Source organism: Rhinoraja longicauda, chromosome 2, assembly GCF_053455715.1.
Source record: "Rhinoraja longicauda isolate Sanriku21f chromosome 2, sRhiLon1.1, whole genome shotgun sequence".
Taxonomy (NCBI): domain Eukaryota; kingdom Metazoa; phylum Chordata; class Chondrichthyes; order Rajiformes; family Arhynchobatidae; genus Rhinoraja; species Rhinoraja longicauda.
The window spans coordinates 115785690-115802125 of record NC_135954.1 but is presented as its reverse complement, the minus strand read 5'-3'; the positions used below and the strand labels follow the sequence as shown (position 1 = coordinate 115802125).

Genomic DNA, 16436 nt, shown 5'->3' with positions numbered 1-16436 from the left:
TGTGCATCTTCTGTCTGAATAAATCATGCTACGGCTGTTTGCAAACCCTCCTTGTCGCGATTCAATCTGTTCCTGTGTACCAATCACACAAGTGTGGGGTTTAGTGCAGGAGGCTGGAGTTTAGCGACAGGTAACTTTACACATCAATCTGAAGAAGCGTTCTGTCCATTTCCTCCACAGTTCCTCCAGCACTTTGTGGTCTGCTCAACATCTAGCACCCGCAGTCCCTTGTTTTTTATTGTTACGACTGTGCAGAGTGTTGGCGCGGTCATACCTAAAGGCCGATGCACAGTTCTGGGTATCTTATTTAAGAGAGAATATCATTGCATTGGAGGCAGTCCAAAAGAGATTCGCTAGGCCACTTCCTGGGAGGAGAGGGCTCTCCTGTCACGTGAGGCTGAAGGAATTAGATGCTTGTCCCTATGTAGAATATACAACAGCATAACAGAGGACGGGCCCTTCGGCTCAATGGCGTCCGTGCCGAAAACGATGCTAAAGCAAACCAATCGGTTCTGTTTGCACCAGCTCGTCCATTCCCTACATATCCCTGTGCCCCGTTGTGTGAAAAAGTTGCCCCTCAGATTCCTATTAAATCCTCTGGCCTTTGACAGCTCAGCCATCAGAAATAGCTTCTGACCATATTGATGCCATATTTATTACCATATTTATGCCTCTCGTAATTGCATGTACTTCTATCCGGTCGATGCCCTTCTTCAGACCTGAAGCGTCACCTATTCCTTTGCCCCAGAGATGCTGCTTGACCCGCTAGGTTACTCCAGCATTTTGTGTCTACCTTCCATTTAAACCAGCATCTGCAGTTCTTTCCTATACTTCTATCACGTCTCCTCTCAGCCTCCAGAGGAACAATCCTTGTCTGTCCAAACTCTCCTTGTAGTTAATATCTTCTCTGATCCAGCCTACTGGTAAACCCCCGCTGTCCCCGCTGTACCCTCTGCAAAGCCCCCCACATTCTTCCTGTGATAGCCGCACCTGACAAAATTATGGGGAACTTATACAGCAGAAGTGTCCAAAGCAAGACGTCAAATGTTTCGGGTAATGGGACAGAGCCTTAGATGGGATATAATGAAAGAATGTTTCAAGTTGGGCGTCATCTTTTCCTTTGTTATTGTTGACAATAACAAAGGATAATGTTATTTGTCCTTTAATAACATTAAGGACAAACCTTGTCCTTTTGGACTAACCCAAAGTATCAGGGTTACTTTGATAACCCAAAGTATCAGTGTGGATATATTAAAGGGATTTCTGAAGGAATAACGTGATCGAATAATTCAGGAAGTTCAAGGGAGAGCGGGTATGTGATGTGGAAGGTCTGGGTCATAGCAAGGCTTTTGATGCTGTATCACGCGGCAGGTTGACTGCGAGCTGCGAGGCTATGCGAATCCAGGCGAAAGTGACAAGCTAGGTCCAGAAGAGCTGAGTGAAGCGAAGGATTAATGCTGGTGGGAACTTCAATGCCAGTGTGCTGTGTGCGATGAATGCTGTGGTGTGCTGGCAGATGCAAATGATTTTTATTTAAATGTATGCGTTCTGGTTGAAGAGATGTCAGTGATTGCTGAATGAATGTCGTTGAGTGTTGCGACTTGTCAACCAAGCCACTCGGAAGCTGATGCTGATTGCTGTAAAAATCTTTACTCATCAGCAGAAGCATATATTGTTTCGATAGACTCTCCGAAACTCAAAATACATCGTTTATAGAAACAGACACATTGAAATTCGGCGCAGGAGGAGGCCATTCGGCCCTTCGTGCCAGCACCGCCATTCATTGTGATCATGGCTGATCATCCATAATCAGTAACCCGTGCCTGCCTTCTCCCCATATCCCTTGATTCCACTAGCCCTCCGAGCTCTATCTAACTCTCTCTTAAATTCATCCAGTGATTTGGCCTCCACTGCCCTCTGCGGCAGAATTCCACAAATTCACAACTCTCTGGGTGAAAAAGTTCCTTCTCGCCTCAGTTTTAAATGGCCTCTCCTTTATTCTAAGACTCTGGCCCCTGGTTCTGGACTCCCCCGACATTGGGAACATTTTTCCTGCATCTAGCTTGTCCAGTCCTTTTTAAGATTTTATATGTCTCTATAAGATCCCATCTCATCCTTCTAAACTCTAGTGAATACAAGACTAGTCCTTTCAATCTTTCCTCATATGACAGTCCCGCCATCACAGGGATCAATCTCGTGAACTTACGCTGCAGTGGCTCAATTACAAGAATGTCCTTCCTCAAATTAGGAGACCAAAACTGTACACAATACTCCAGATGTGATTTCCCCAGGGCCTTATAGAAGTGCAGAAGAACATCTTTACTCCTATACTCAAATTCTCTCGTTATGAAGGCCAACATGCCATTAGCTTTCTTCACTTTATTTATATGTTAGAAAAATAAAGACGTCAAGTAAAGACGATGAGTTACAATGTCAATGCATTTAATTGCCGATGAAACGTTAACATTTTGAGTACAGACCAATGAACATTGTAGAATTTCATATCTCTAATGGGAAAATACTGCAACTGTCGACGCCCCTGGACGTTCAAAAGCCTATGCTGGGACAAAGTAATTACTATGGGCTGTCTAGGAGCTTCTGGGGACAGAAAACTCTAAATACCCTAAATTAGCCATAGAGTCGTGAATCGGTGGCATTCATTACCACAGCCGTCAATGGATATTTGAAAGGCGACGATTGACAGGTTCTTGATTAGCAAGGGTGTCAGGGGTTATAGCAGGAGAATTGGCTTGAGAGGGAAAGATTGATCGGACGTGATTGACTGGCCGAGTCGACTCGGTGGGCCGAATGACCAAATGCTGTTTCGATGGCTTGAGAGGTGTTGTGAGGGCTTATTCCTTTGAGTACACGCATACCCAATTATTGATGGACGAACAATTATCGCGATGGTCAAAATAAATGTGGCCTGGAGGCATCCTTCATCTCTGCCATAATAGAGTGAAATATCTAGCTGGACATAACTGGTTTATTGTCGCCCAATAACATGCCCCACTGTCTCACATTCCGCTCATGTGTTCGAGACTAGACCTGAATGCTTGCAATGTACACTGAATATTTGTGAACACTGAAGAAGGTTCCAGGCTTCGGATGGGAGGGGGGATACCACGGGGCGAGCTAGCAGGGGGGTAGAACGTCTGAGATGGAGGGGAGGCACCACGGGACGATGGGTGGGGCAAAGGGGGGGGACTACAGGACTGACTGGGTGAGTGTTGAAAGTTATAGTCACCAGAGGACTGCGGGTTGGTCAGACGGTCAGTGGAATCCAACCCGCGGACTGAGGGAAGGAGGCGACAAACTAGCATGCTGAAGATGGGGAGAGTCAGCGGGGCCGTGTGGAGCACATCCCCAAATCGCGTGGAACGGTGGAGATTGTCAGTCGGAACGACTGCCCTTACTGGCCGAGGCAGAGGACCGCAGAACAGGATGTGGGATGGAGGTGGGGGGGTGGTGAATGACGGTGGCGGGCACTATAGACACATTGGGTGGACAGGGTGGGTTTCTTGTAATATAGGTCTGGTGACCATCCTCGGGGGAAGCAGCACATGGGAGGGCGACTGGAGTCGACTACTGAGCTCCGAGGTGAGGGATGATAGGGGTGAGATGAGATGCGACTGTGGCTGGGGGAGGGGGGTGTAATGGAGGTGTTCGGAGTGACGAGGCCAAGCTGTTGAGGGGACCGGGTGGGTGCAGCCGGCAAGGAATACGGAAAGTCGGGGACGCATTTGAATCTTTGGGTGCAGCTCCATCTGAGCGAGAATTTTGGAGACTGTTCCACCCTGACAGGCGGAGGGCTCGGGTATGGTAGTAATTGAGAGCTGAGATTGGAATGGGATAGAAATCGGCAGGTGGGGAAGGGGTTAGCTGTTGTTATGGGACTGAGCCTGGAGCTGGAATTGGGGCAGGACTGAGCCTGGGGGTGGGGCTGAGCCCTGGCTCTCGTGGATGTGGCGGGACTGAGCCCTGGGAGTCGGGCAGTGGCGGAGCTGAGCCCAGGTGGTGATGCTGTAGCGGGGCTGAGTACTGGGGGTGGGGATTGTGGCGGGGCTGAGTTTTGGGGGTGGGGACTGTGGAGTGGGTAAGTCTTGGGGGTGGCATTGTGGCAGGACTGAGTCCTGGGGGTGGGTGAGCCTGGTGAGTCCTGGCTATAGCCCCGCCACAGCCCCCACCCCCAGGACTGAGTCCCGCCACAGCCCCCAACCCCAGGACTGAGACCCGCCACAGCCCCCACCCCCAGGACTGAGTCCCGCCAAAGCCCCCACCCCCAGGACAGAGTCCCGCCACAGCCCCCACCCCCAGGACTGAGTCCCGCCAAAGCCCCCACCCCCAGGCCTCAGCCCTGCCACAGAATATGATCTCAATGGTGTCAGAATAGGTAAAAGGGAAGTGCCACAAGACCTGGGTAACCTTGTGCACCAGTCATTGAAAGTAAACATGCAGGTACACCAGGCAGTGAAGAAAGGTAATGACATGTTGGCCTACATAACGAGAGGATTTGGGTATAGGAGTAAAGACGTCCTTCTGCAATTGTACAGGGTCCTGCTGAGACCACATGTGGAGCATTGTGTGCCGTTTTGGTCTCCTAATTTGAGGAAGGGCATCCGTGCTGTCGAGGTCGTGCAGCTCACGTTCACGAGGTTAATCTCCGGGATTCAGCACCCTACTGTCAGATGAGGAAAGTTTGGAAAGACTGGGCTTGTATTCACTGGAATTTAGAACGATGAGAGGGGATCTGAGAGAAACGTATAAAATGATTTTTAAAAATACTGGATAAGCTAGATGCCGCAAACATGTTCCCAATGTTGGGCAAACCCAGAACCAGGAGACACAGTCTAAGAATAAAGGGAAGGCCATTTTAAACTGAGATGAGAACAAACTTTTTTCACCCAGAGAGTTGTGAATTTGTGGAATTTTCTGCCACAAAAGGCAGTCGAAGCCAATTCACCGGATGATCTAAAAGAGAATTAGATATAGTTCATGGGGCTAGCGGAATCAAGGGATACTGGTAGAAGGCGGGCACGGGTTACTGATTGTGGACGATCAGCTATAATCACAATGAATGGCGGTGCTGGCTCTAAGGGCCAAATGGCCATCTCCTACAGCTATTTTCTCTCTTTCTATGTCATAGAGCTCCGATGCGGGCCAATCGGCACATCCCGTCCATGTGTGAATGAATGCACCCCGGGCACCCATTAAAGCTTTCCCCAGGCACATTAAACCTATACCTTGGAGAGTCATAACGGAAATAAGCCAATGGGCCCAACTCGTCCACACCGACTAAGCTGCTCCAACTAAGCGAGTCCAATTTACAAGCGTTTAACCCAAATCTCTCTAAACCTTTCCTATGCATGTACTAGTAGATTTCCCTTAGAACTGCTGTTATAGTACCTGCGTCCACTACCTTCTCTGGCAGCTCGTTTATGTATCGAGTGAAAAGGTTGCCACACATGATTCCTATTAAATCTTTTCCTTGTCACCTTAATTCTGTGATCTCTGGTATTTGATTCACTTACCTCGGGTAAAAGACTTTGTGCATTCACCCGATCTATTCCCTCGTGATTATATACATCTCTCTAAGTTCACCCCTTATCCTCCTGCGCTCCAAGGAATAAACTACTCCAAAGACGTACAGGTATGTAGGCTAATTGGCTGGGTAAATGTAAAAATTGTCCCTAGTGGGTGTAGGATAGTGTTAATGTACGGGGATCGCTGGGCGGCACGGACTTGGAGGGCCGAAAAGGCCTGTTTCCGGCTGTATATATATGATATGATATGATAATAGGCTGTCCAATCGCCCCCTATACCTCAAGCCCTCGAGTCATGGCAACACCCTTGTTGTAATCCATGTATAACCTGTGTATACTGTGTTATTATGTGTTTGTCTATATTCCGGCGCTGCAGCAAAACGATTTTTCATTGCAGCTATACCTCACAGTGCTTGCGCACATGACAATAAACTCGATTTAAGGTGGAAAGAGGGCAGAGAAGATTTTCATCTGGAAAGAATGAAAATGATCAACGAGGTGGTTGCTCGGACCTCCTTGGAACGCAGATGGCTGATCTGTGATCCTATAGAGACGTAGAAAATCATTAGGGGAATTGATAGTATGAATGGATGAGTGAATGAATGAATGAATGAATGTATGAATGAATGAATGAATGAATGAATGAATGAATGAATGAATGAATGAATGAATGAATGAATGAATGAATGAATGAATGAATAGGTTTATTAGCCAAGTATGCACACATACAATGCACCGTCTTTTATTCAGAGTAAGAGAATCAAGAACAAGAGGACTTGAGTTAAATTCTGAGAAAATTTTAATCGGAACCTTGGGGGGGGGGTGGTTACCCAAAGAATGAGAGATCTACGCAATGCGCTGCCAGAGGAGGTAGTTGAAGCGGATGTTATTGCAGCGCTGATACAATATTTGGACATGTAGATGGAAAGGATAGTTTTTATGGGATATGGGCCAAACACATACTAATGCAGATGGGGAATGTTGGTCAGCGTGGACGATTCGGACCAGAGGGCCTGCTTCCATGCTGAATGACTCTGTGACTGAACTAAACTCTATAAAACCATTTCGGCGCGCTTATCAGTTTAATGGCATCTTTCCGGGAGCAGAATAAAGAAATCGGCACACATTGGTCCACCAATGTCGTGAAGTTGTACACCTATATTGTCCATGTCGGCCATGTCGGCGTTCTGGGCTGGACACATTGGCCCACAGCCCTCTAATCCATTCCTAGCCGTATATCTATTCAAATACTTTTAAACGTCGTAATTGTATCCGCTTCTACAAAATGATTTGGCAGCAAATTGCCAAATACGGACGACCGTCTGAGTGAAAGAGTTGCCTCAGGGGTCCACCTTAAATTTCTCTCCACTTGGATTAAGCATATGTTCACGAGAAACATAGATACATGGAAAATAGGTGCAAGAGTAGGCCATTCATAGATTCAATATGACAATGGCTGATCATCGAAAATCAATACCCCGTTCCGAATTTTTCCCCATATTCTTTGATACCCTTTGATGAGAGCTAAATCTAATTCTTTCTCTTTTTAACACATTCGGTGAATTGGCCTCCACTGCCTTCTGTGGCAGAGACGTTCATAGACTCACAACTCTCTAGGTGAAAAAGTTTTTCCTCGTCTCAAGTATAACTTCACGTCCCAACCCATGTATTCCGTTCCCTCTCTGACGAAGGATAGCGTGCAAAAGCCCTCTTCAACACTCCATCCCTCTGAACAGTTAAACGAGTGCGTGAACAGTTAAACGAGTACTTCGGTTCTGTCTTTACTAAGGAAGACTAAAAACAACCTCCCATAAATACTAGAGGACCGAGGATCTAGTGGGAGGGATGAACTGAAGGGCATCCCTCGAGTCAAGAAATTGTGTTATGTAAACTGTTGGGACTGAATGCAGATAATTCCCCTGGGCCTGGTGGTCTGCATCCCAGAGTACTCCAGGAGGTGGCTCTACAAATCCTGGATGCATTGGTGATCATTTTTCAATGTTCTCTCAATTCTTGATCAGTTCTTGTGGACTGGAGGGGGTAGCCAATGTAACTCCACATTTTAGGAAATGAGGAAGAGAAAAAATGGGAATTATAAACCAGTTAGCCTTACATCAGATGTTATAGCAGCGCATTTGGAAAGCAGTGACAGGATCGGTCATAGTCAGCATGGATTCATTAAGGGGAAATCATGCTTGACTAATCGTCTGGAATTTTTTGAGGATGTAACAAGTAGAATGGATATCGGAGTGCCTGTGGATGGGGCGTATCTGGACAATCAAACAGCCTTTGATAAAGCCCCACATAATAGATTAGTGTGCGAAATTAGAGCACATAATATTGGAGGTAGGGTATTCACATGAATAGATAACTGGTTAGCAGACAGGAAACGACGAGTAGGAATTAACGAATCTTTTTCAGAACGGTAGGCAGTGACTAGTGGGGTGTTGCAAGGCTCGGTGCTGGGACCCCAGTTATATACAATATATATTAACGATTTAGACGAGGAATTAAATGCGACACCTCCAAGCTTGCGGATCACACAAAGCTGGGTGGCAGAGTGAGCTGCGATGAGGATGCTATGAGGCTGCAGGGTGACTTGGATAGGTTGGGGGAGTGGGCAGATGCATGGCAGATGCAGTATAATGTGGATAAAAGTGATGTTATCCACTTTGGTGGCAAGAACAGGAAGGCAGATTATTATCAGATTATGAATAGGGGGGATCGGTGTGTGCTTGTAAATCAGTCACTGAAAATAAGCATGCAGGTACAGCAGACAGTGAAGAAAATTAATGACATGTTGGCCTTCATTGCAATTTATGCAAGGAGGTCCTAGTGCAGTGGCACTGTGAGACCGCAATTGTGTGCAATTTTGGTCTCCTATTTTGAGAAAGGTCATTATTGCAGCGTAGGTTCACCGGGTTAATTCCCGGGATGGCGGGACTGAAATATGATGAAAAAATGGGTCGACTGGGCTTGTATTCACTGGAGTTTAGAAGGATGAGAGGAGATCTTATAGAGACGTATACAATTATAAAAGGACTGGACAAGCTAAATGCAGGAAAATTGTTCCCAATGTTGGGAGAGTCCAGACACAGGGGGTCACAGTTTAACCAGAAGGGGTAAGCCATTTAGGACTGAGATGAGGAAAAACTTCTTCACCCAGAGAGTTGCGAATCTGTGGAGTTCTCTGCCACAGAAGGGAGTGGCGGCCAATTCATTGGATGTTTTCAAGAGAGACTTAGATTTAGCTTTTAGGGCTAAAGGACCAATGCATATGGGGAAAAAGCAGGAACGGGATACTGATTTGGAATGATCAGCCATGATCATATTAAATGGCGGTGCTGGCTCGAAGGGCAGAAGGGCCTACTCATGGACCTATTTTTCTATGTTTCTATGCCCCTCTGTTTCTCTGCAGCCCTAAAGGCACAAGGTTAGACACCTTCCAGCTTTCCAGCATCTCACCCGTATCCAACGATGATTCGTATATCTCATCCAGTACCCCCGTAATTTCTCTCTTGTCTTCAGATAGATACATCTGATTAGGACCCGGAAATGTATCTACCTATCTTCATCCCTTTCTCCATGGAAAATACAGGGGAAGATAGAATGGGAACACGCCCATCGGCCCACAATGTCAGTGCTGAATGTCATGTTAATCATGTTAATCTCCTCTACCTGCACGTGATCCATACCCCATTATTCTCCGCATATTTTTCCCTGCAGGAGAAATATCCAATGTCCCATCTCCTGCGCCGCTTCACAAAAACGACCACGTTGAGCTTCTCCTTTAATATTTGTCCCTTTCTATTTGTCCTTTAATATAAAATTTATTTTGATTCTTCTGGTTCTTCTTAACCATGGCTATCTCATTGGCATGTGCAACTGAAACAAGCCTTCCTGTTGCTAAGCCCTGCACTGAAGGCCTGTTTGCCACATCGCACCCCATCCACGCTGCTGCTGAGACCGACACAAAGTGATCGAGTAACTCAGCGGGTCAGGCAGCATCTCTGGATCCTTCTGGAAGGGGTCGACATTGTGACTATCTTTGGTATAAACCAGCATCATTCCGTTCATTGTTTCCATACTTGCTGCACCCGCCTGCTTGTGTGATTGGTGATGAGAAACAGATTGAGTCGGGACAAGTAGGGTTTGCTAAAGCTGTAGCGCTGATTTATTCAGACAGAAGATGTACAGGTTGCGGGTCACATACAGGTGAGAGAGGGCGGCTTAGTGCCGGCAGTGGGTGGCGGCCGACACCGGTCGCTCTCCCACCACCACCCTGCCGCCGTTCGCTCTGAGGCGGCTGCAGAATCATTGGAAGGCTGGCTCGCTGTGTCGTGCTGCTGGAAGCGATATTGGGCCGGGATGGCCCGGGATGGACCTGGATCGGTTCTCCATCTGAACTCGTTGCACAAGCCGGAAGCACTGGAAGGTTGTAGAAGGAAAAACAGACGGCACGCCGTCAGTTAATGGCTAGTTTCCTCCAGAAACTGCGGGTGCGACCGACTGGATGGGGGTGGGTGGGGGTGGGTGGTGGTGGGTGGGGGGATGATGGGGGTGGGTGGGGGTAGGTGGGGGTGGGTGGGGGTGGAGAGGTTATTGAACAATGTCCCTTTGTTCAGGATCGGGATTACTCTGCGTTTGGAGAAGCAAGGATTGGTCAGGGCTCTGTCAATCCTTTGACGATACAACTCCGAGTGCGTGAGGTAGTGCTGCTGCACTGGTCCACACGGTGTTGGTTGTTCCGAAGATTTACAACACATTGGATCCGCGACAATTGTGGTAACTTGCATCTGTAACAGGAGATGGGGTATTGATTGGATTATTGATTGGACTCTGGTCACCATCGGATCGGGGCTGGGGCCAACACATACTGTTTAGACATTAGCAATATTTAAAGACATCGATTCAAAGTGGAGGGAAGGGGTGGTTACTCGGGACCACGTTGGTCAGTTGCTTAAATGGGCAGGAGGAGAATGGCAGGTGTAAGTTGATTCTGTGAAATGTGATGTTTACGTATGGCAAGAAGTAATACCGTCATGGGCATATTATATCCCCAGGTAGGACTGAACAGAGGGAACTTTGTGAAGACGTCCAAGTGTCCGTGAAAGTGACACCACAAGTTGGTTCCATATTAGTTATAGCTCACGCGTTGATTCGCCCCACTGCAGCTCGCTTTCATATAAACCAGTATCCGCAGTTGTGTAAGAAAGAACTGCAGGTGCTGGTTTACAAAATGCTGGCGTAAATCAGCGGACAGACAACATCAATAGAGAAAAGGAATAGGTGACGTTTCGGGTAGAAACCGTTAATCGAGTCTGAGTCTGAAGGTCGCAGGAGAGCAGCAGCAGCCAGATCAGCGAGGTAGTGGGTTGGCTGAAAGAAGGCCAGGAGGCTGAGGTGAGGAGGCTGAGGTGAGGAGGTTACAATTGTTTTAAGCCAGAACTGTTTATAGACACAAGGTAATGGCGGAAAAGTTGGTGCAGTGTGTTTCCTGCAGGATGTTGGAAGACAGGGACGTCGCTGGAGCTTCTGGGAGCTACACCTGCAAGAACTGTGTCCAGGTGCAGCTCCTGAAGGGACGTGTGGTGGAGGTGGAGAGGCAGTTGGATGACCTCAGGGCCAACCGGGAATGCGAGAGTTTCCTCGACAGGACCTATTGTGAGGCTGTCACGCCAAAGGTCCAGGTCGAGCGAAGGTGGGAGACTGTTTCAGGGGGGAGGGGACGAGGACTACAGGAAACCCCAGTGGCTGTGCCTATTGCAAATAGGTATACCCTCTTGGGAACTGTCGGGGCAGAAGACGTTTCCAGTCCGAGTGGCGGACCTGTTGGCAAGGATACTCGACAGGGGAGACCGAAGTCAGGAAGAGCCGTAGTGGTCGGTGACTCCATCGTCCGAGGGACGGACAGAAGATTCTGTGGCAGCAGGGGGGACTTGAGGATGGTCTGTTGCCTCCCTGGTGCCAGGGTTCAACACATCACGGACCGGCTTCAGAAAATCCTAGTGAGGGAAGGCGATCAACCTGAAGTCGTTGTGCACGTGGGCACGAATGACGTCGGGCGGAAGAGGAAGGAGGTGCTACAGCGGGAGTTTAGAGAGTTAGGAAAAAGACTGAGAAGTAGGACGTCGAAGGTGGTTATCTCTGGAATGCTACCGGTACCTAGTGAGGTGAGGCCAGGAACAGAGAGATAGAGGGTATGAATTTATGGCTGAGGGGCTGGTGCAGAGAGCAGGGATTTAGATTTCTGGACCATTGGGATCTCTTCTGGGCTATGGGTGACTTGTACAAAAGGGACGGGTTACATCTTAACAGCAGGGGGACAAACATTCTTGCAGGCAGGTTTGCTAGTGCGACACCTGTGGCTTTAAACTAAGTAGTGGGGGGGGAGGGGTTAACAAATTGTGAATATGAAGATGAGGTAAAAGGGAATACAGGAGATAATGCAAAAGACTCTCGGAAGAATGGGAACAGAAGTTCTAGAGGGGAAAAGAAATTAAGGGCAGGGCCATTTGTGACCGATGTGAGAGGGGAGGTAAATACAGAAGTTAAAGTGTTGTACTTAAATGCGCGTAGTATAAAAAATAAAGTGGATGAGCTTGAGGCTCAGTTAGTCATGGGCAAGTATGATGTTGTGGGGATCACTGAGACATGGCTACAAGAGGACCAGGGCTGGGAACAGAATATTCAGGGGTACACAACGTATAGAAAAGACAGACAGGTGGGCAGAGGGGGTGGGGTTGCTCTGATGGTAAGGAATGATATTCATTCCCTTGCAAGGGGTGACATAGAATCAGGAGATGTTGAAACAGTATGGATAGAAATGAGAAATTGTAAGGGTAAAAAGACCCTAATGGGAGTTATCTATAGGCCCCCAAACAGTAGCCTCGACATAGGGTGCAAGTTGAATCAGGATATAAAATTGGCGTGTCAAAAATGTAATGCTACGGTGGTTATGGGAGATTTCAACATGCAGGTAGACTGGGAAAATCAGGTTGGAAATGGACCCCAGGAAAGAGAGTTTGTAGAGTGCCTTCGAGATGGATTCTTAGAACAGCTTGTACTGGAGCCTACCAGGGAGAAGGCAATTCTGGATTTAGTGTTGTGTAATGATCCTGATCTGATAAGGGGACTAGAGGTAAAAGAGCCATTAGGAGGCAGTGATCACAACATGATAAGTTTTACTCTGCAAATGGAAAGGCAGAAGGGAAAATCGGAAGTGTCAGTATTACAGTACAGCAAAGGGGATTACAGAGGCATGAGGCAGGAGCTGGCCAAAATTGACTGGAAGGAGGCCCTAGCAGGGAAGACGGTAGAACAGCAATGGCAGGTATTCCTGGGAATAATGCAGAGGTTGCAGGATCAATTTATTCCAAAGAGGTGGAAAGACTCTAAGGGGAGTAAGAGACACCTGTGGCAGACAAGGGAAGTCAGGGACAGCATAAAAATTAAGGAGAGGAAGTATAACATAGCAAAGAAGAGTGGGAAGACAGAGGATTGGGACTCTTTTAAAGAGCAACAAAAGTTAACTAAAAAGGCAATACAGGGAGAAAAGATGAGGTACGAGGGTAAACTAGCCAATAATATAAAAGAGGATAGCAAAAGTTTTTTTAGGTACGTGAAGAGGAAAAAAATAGTCAAGGCAAATGTGGGTCCCTTGAAGACAGAAGCAGGGGAATTTATTATGGGGAACAAAGAAATGGCAGAGGAGTTAAACCGTTACTTTGGATCTGTCTTCACTGAGGAAGATACACACAATCTCCCAAATGTTCTAGGGGCCGGAGAACCTAGGGTGATGGAGGAACTGAAGGAAATCCACATTAGGCAGGAAATGGTTTTGGGTAGACTGATGGGACTGAAGGCTGATAAATCCCCAGGGCCTGATGGTCTGCATCCCAGGGTACTTAAGGAGGTGGCTCTAGAAATAATGGAAGCATTGGAGATCATTTTTCAATGTTCTATAGATTCCGGACCAGTTCCTGTGGAATGGAGGATAGCAAATGTTATCCCACTTTTTAAGAAAGGAGGGAGAGAGAAAACGGGTAATTATAGACCAGTTAGCCTGACATCAGTGGTGGGGAAGATGCTGGAGTCAATTATAAAAGACGAAATTGCTGAGCATTTGGATAGCAGTAACAGGATCATTCCGAGTCAGCATGGATTTACGAAGGGGAAATCATGCTTGACAACTCTACTGGAATTTTTTGAGGATGTAACTAGGAAAATTGACAGGGGAGAGTCAGTGGATGTGGTGTACCTCGACTTTCAGAAAGCCTTCGACAAGGTCCCACATAGGAGATTAGTGGGCAAAATTAGGGCACATGGTATTGGGGGTAGGGTACTGACATGGATAGAAAATTGGTTGACAGACAGAAAGCAAAGAGTGGGGATAAATGGGTCCCTTTCGGAATGGGAGGCAGTGACCAGTGGGGTACCGCAAGGTTCGGTGCTGGGACCCCAGCTATTTACGATATACATTAATGACTTAGACGAAGGGATTAAAAGTAACATTAGCAAATTTGCAGATGATACTAAGCTGGGGGGTAGTGTGAATTGTGAGGAAGATGCAATAAGGCTGCAGGGTGACATGGACAGGTTGTGTGAGTGGGCGGATACATGGCAGATGCAGTTTAATGTAGATAAGTGTGAGGTTATTCACTTTGGAAGTAAGAATAGAAAGGCAGATTATTATCTGAATGGTGTCAAGTTAGGAGGAGGGGGAGTTCAACGAGATCTGGGTGTCCTAGTGCATCAGTCAATGAAAGGAAGCATGCAGGTACAGCACGCAGTGAAGAAAGCCAATGGAATGTTGGCCTTCATAACAAGAGGAGTTGAGTATAGGAGCAAAGAGGTCCTTCTACAGTTGTACCGGGCCCTGGTGAGACCGCACCTGGAGTACTGTGTGCAGTTTTGGTCTCCAAATTTGAGGAAGGATATTCTCGCTATGGAGGGCGTACAGCGTAGGTTCACTAGGTTAATTCCCGGAATGGCGGGACTGTCGTATGTTGAAAGGCTGGAGCGATTGGGCTTGTATACACTGGAATTTAAAAGGATGAGGGGGGATCTTATTGAAACATATAAGATAATTAGGGGATTGGACACATCAGAGGCAGGAAACATGTTCCCAATGTTGGGGGAGTCCAGAACAATGGGCCACAGTTTAAGAATAAGGGGTAGGCCATTTAGAACGGAGATGAGGAAGAATTTTTTCAGTCAGAGAGTGGTGAAGGTGTGGAATTCTCTGCCTCAGAAGGCAGTGGAGGCCAGTTCGTTGGATGCTTTCAAGAGAGAGCTGGATAGAGCTCTTAAGGATAGCGGAGTGAGGGGGTATGGGGAGAAGGCAGGAACGGGGTACTGATTGAGAGTGATCAGCCATGATCGCATTGAATGGCGGTGCTGGCTCGAAGGGCTGAATGGCCTACTCCTGCACCTATTGTCTATTGTCTATTGTCCTCGGTGAGTAAAGTTCGGCACCTTTAAAAAGAGCGCCAAGTGTCAGCCCGGGGCAATGATCTTGAAGGTCGCAGAGGAGCAGCGAAGGGGTGGATTGGCTGAGACATCCGAATTAATTGAGTGGACTGTCTTGATTCGATAAAATTTAGTGCAGGTGTAGCGAGCTGCTTGTTGGGAGCGACCTTGTTAAGGCGAAGTGCCTTGGAGCGGGTAAGTGCGAATCATTGGCTCAAGAGTCTTCGGCGAGAAGACCAAGGCGAGGAGGCGACATTTATTCGGTTGTGTATTTAATTTAATGTAAATATTTAACCTTATTGACGTGATGGCAGGAATATTACTGCAGTGCATTTGCTTCAAGGATGTGGGAAGTCAGCGGCACTGCTGGTGTCACTGACCATTACACCTGTGGGAACTGACCACTACACCTGCGGGAACTGACCACTACACCTGTGGGAACTGATCACTAAACATGTGGGAACTTATCACTACACCTATGGGAACTGACCACTACACCTGTGGGAACTGACCACTACACATGTGGGAACTGACCACTACATATGTGGGAACTAACCACTACACCTGTGGGAACTAACCACTACACATGTGGGAACTGACCACTACACCTGTGGGAACTGATCACTACACCTATGGGAACTGACCACTACACCTGCGGGAACTGACCACTACACCTGCGGGAACTGACCACTACACCTGTGGGAACTGACCACTCCACCTGTGGGAACTGACCACTACACCTATGGGAACTGACCACTACACCTGCGGGAACTTACCACTACACCTGTGGGAACAGACCACTCCACCTGTGGGAACTGACCACTACACCTATGGGAACTAACCACTACACCTGTGGGAACTAACCACTACATCTGCGGGAACTGACCACTACGCCTGTGGGAACTGTGTCCAGATGCAGCTCCTCAAGGACCGAGTTAGGGAACTGGAGCAGCAGCTGGATGACCAGCGGTCCATCCGGGACGACGAAAGCTTCCTGGACAGGACCTACAGTCAGTTTGTCACTGCACGAATGCAGGAGATGCGACGGGTAGAGACAAGGAGAAAGGGGATGAAGCGAGTGCAGGTGACCTCGGTGGGAGTACCTCTTGAAAACAGGTACACTCTCTTGGGAGCTGTCGGGGCAGACGACGCTTCCAGTCCGAGCGGCGGATTGGTGATACGTATCTTGACGCTGAGGCTCAACCGGCGACACCCACGTCAGGCAGAGCCATAGTGAGAGCGAAACATATAAGATTATTAAGTGGTTGGACACGTTAGAGGCAGGAAACATGTTCCCAATGTTGGGGGAGTCCAGAACTAGGGTCACAGTTTAAGAATAAGGGGTAGGCCATTTAGAACGGAGATGAGGAAAAACTTTTTTGAGTCAGAGAGTTGTAAATCTGGAATTCTCTGCCTCACAAG

At 47.7% G+C, this 16436-nt stretch overlaps 1 protein-coding gene across 1 annotated transcript in view; it reads right to left on the bottom strand.

The window, feature by feature from the left end:
- Nucleotides 1-9700: 9700 nt before the first annotated feature.
- Nucleotides 9701-16436, bottom strand: part of LOC144608510 (fucolectin-like) — a 28890-nt gene continuing 22154 nt past the window's right edge. Inside the window, exon 4 of the mRNA XM_078426370.1 lies at nucleotides 9701-9971. The gene's annotated coding sequence lies outside the window, so the exon portion shown is untranslated. The remainder of the gene's footprint in view (nucleotides 9972-16436) is intronic.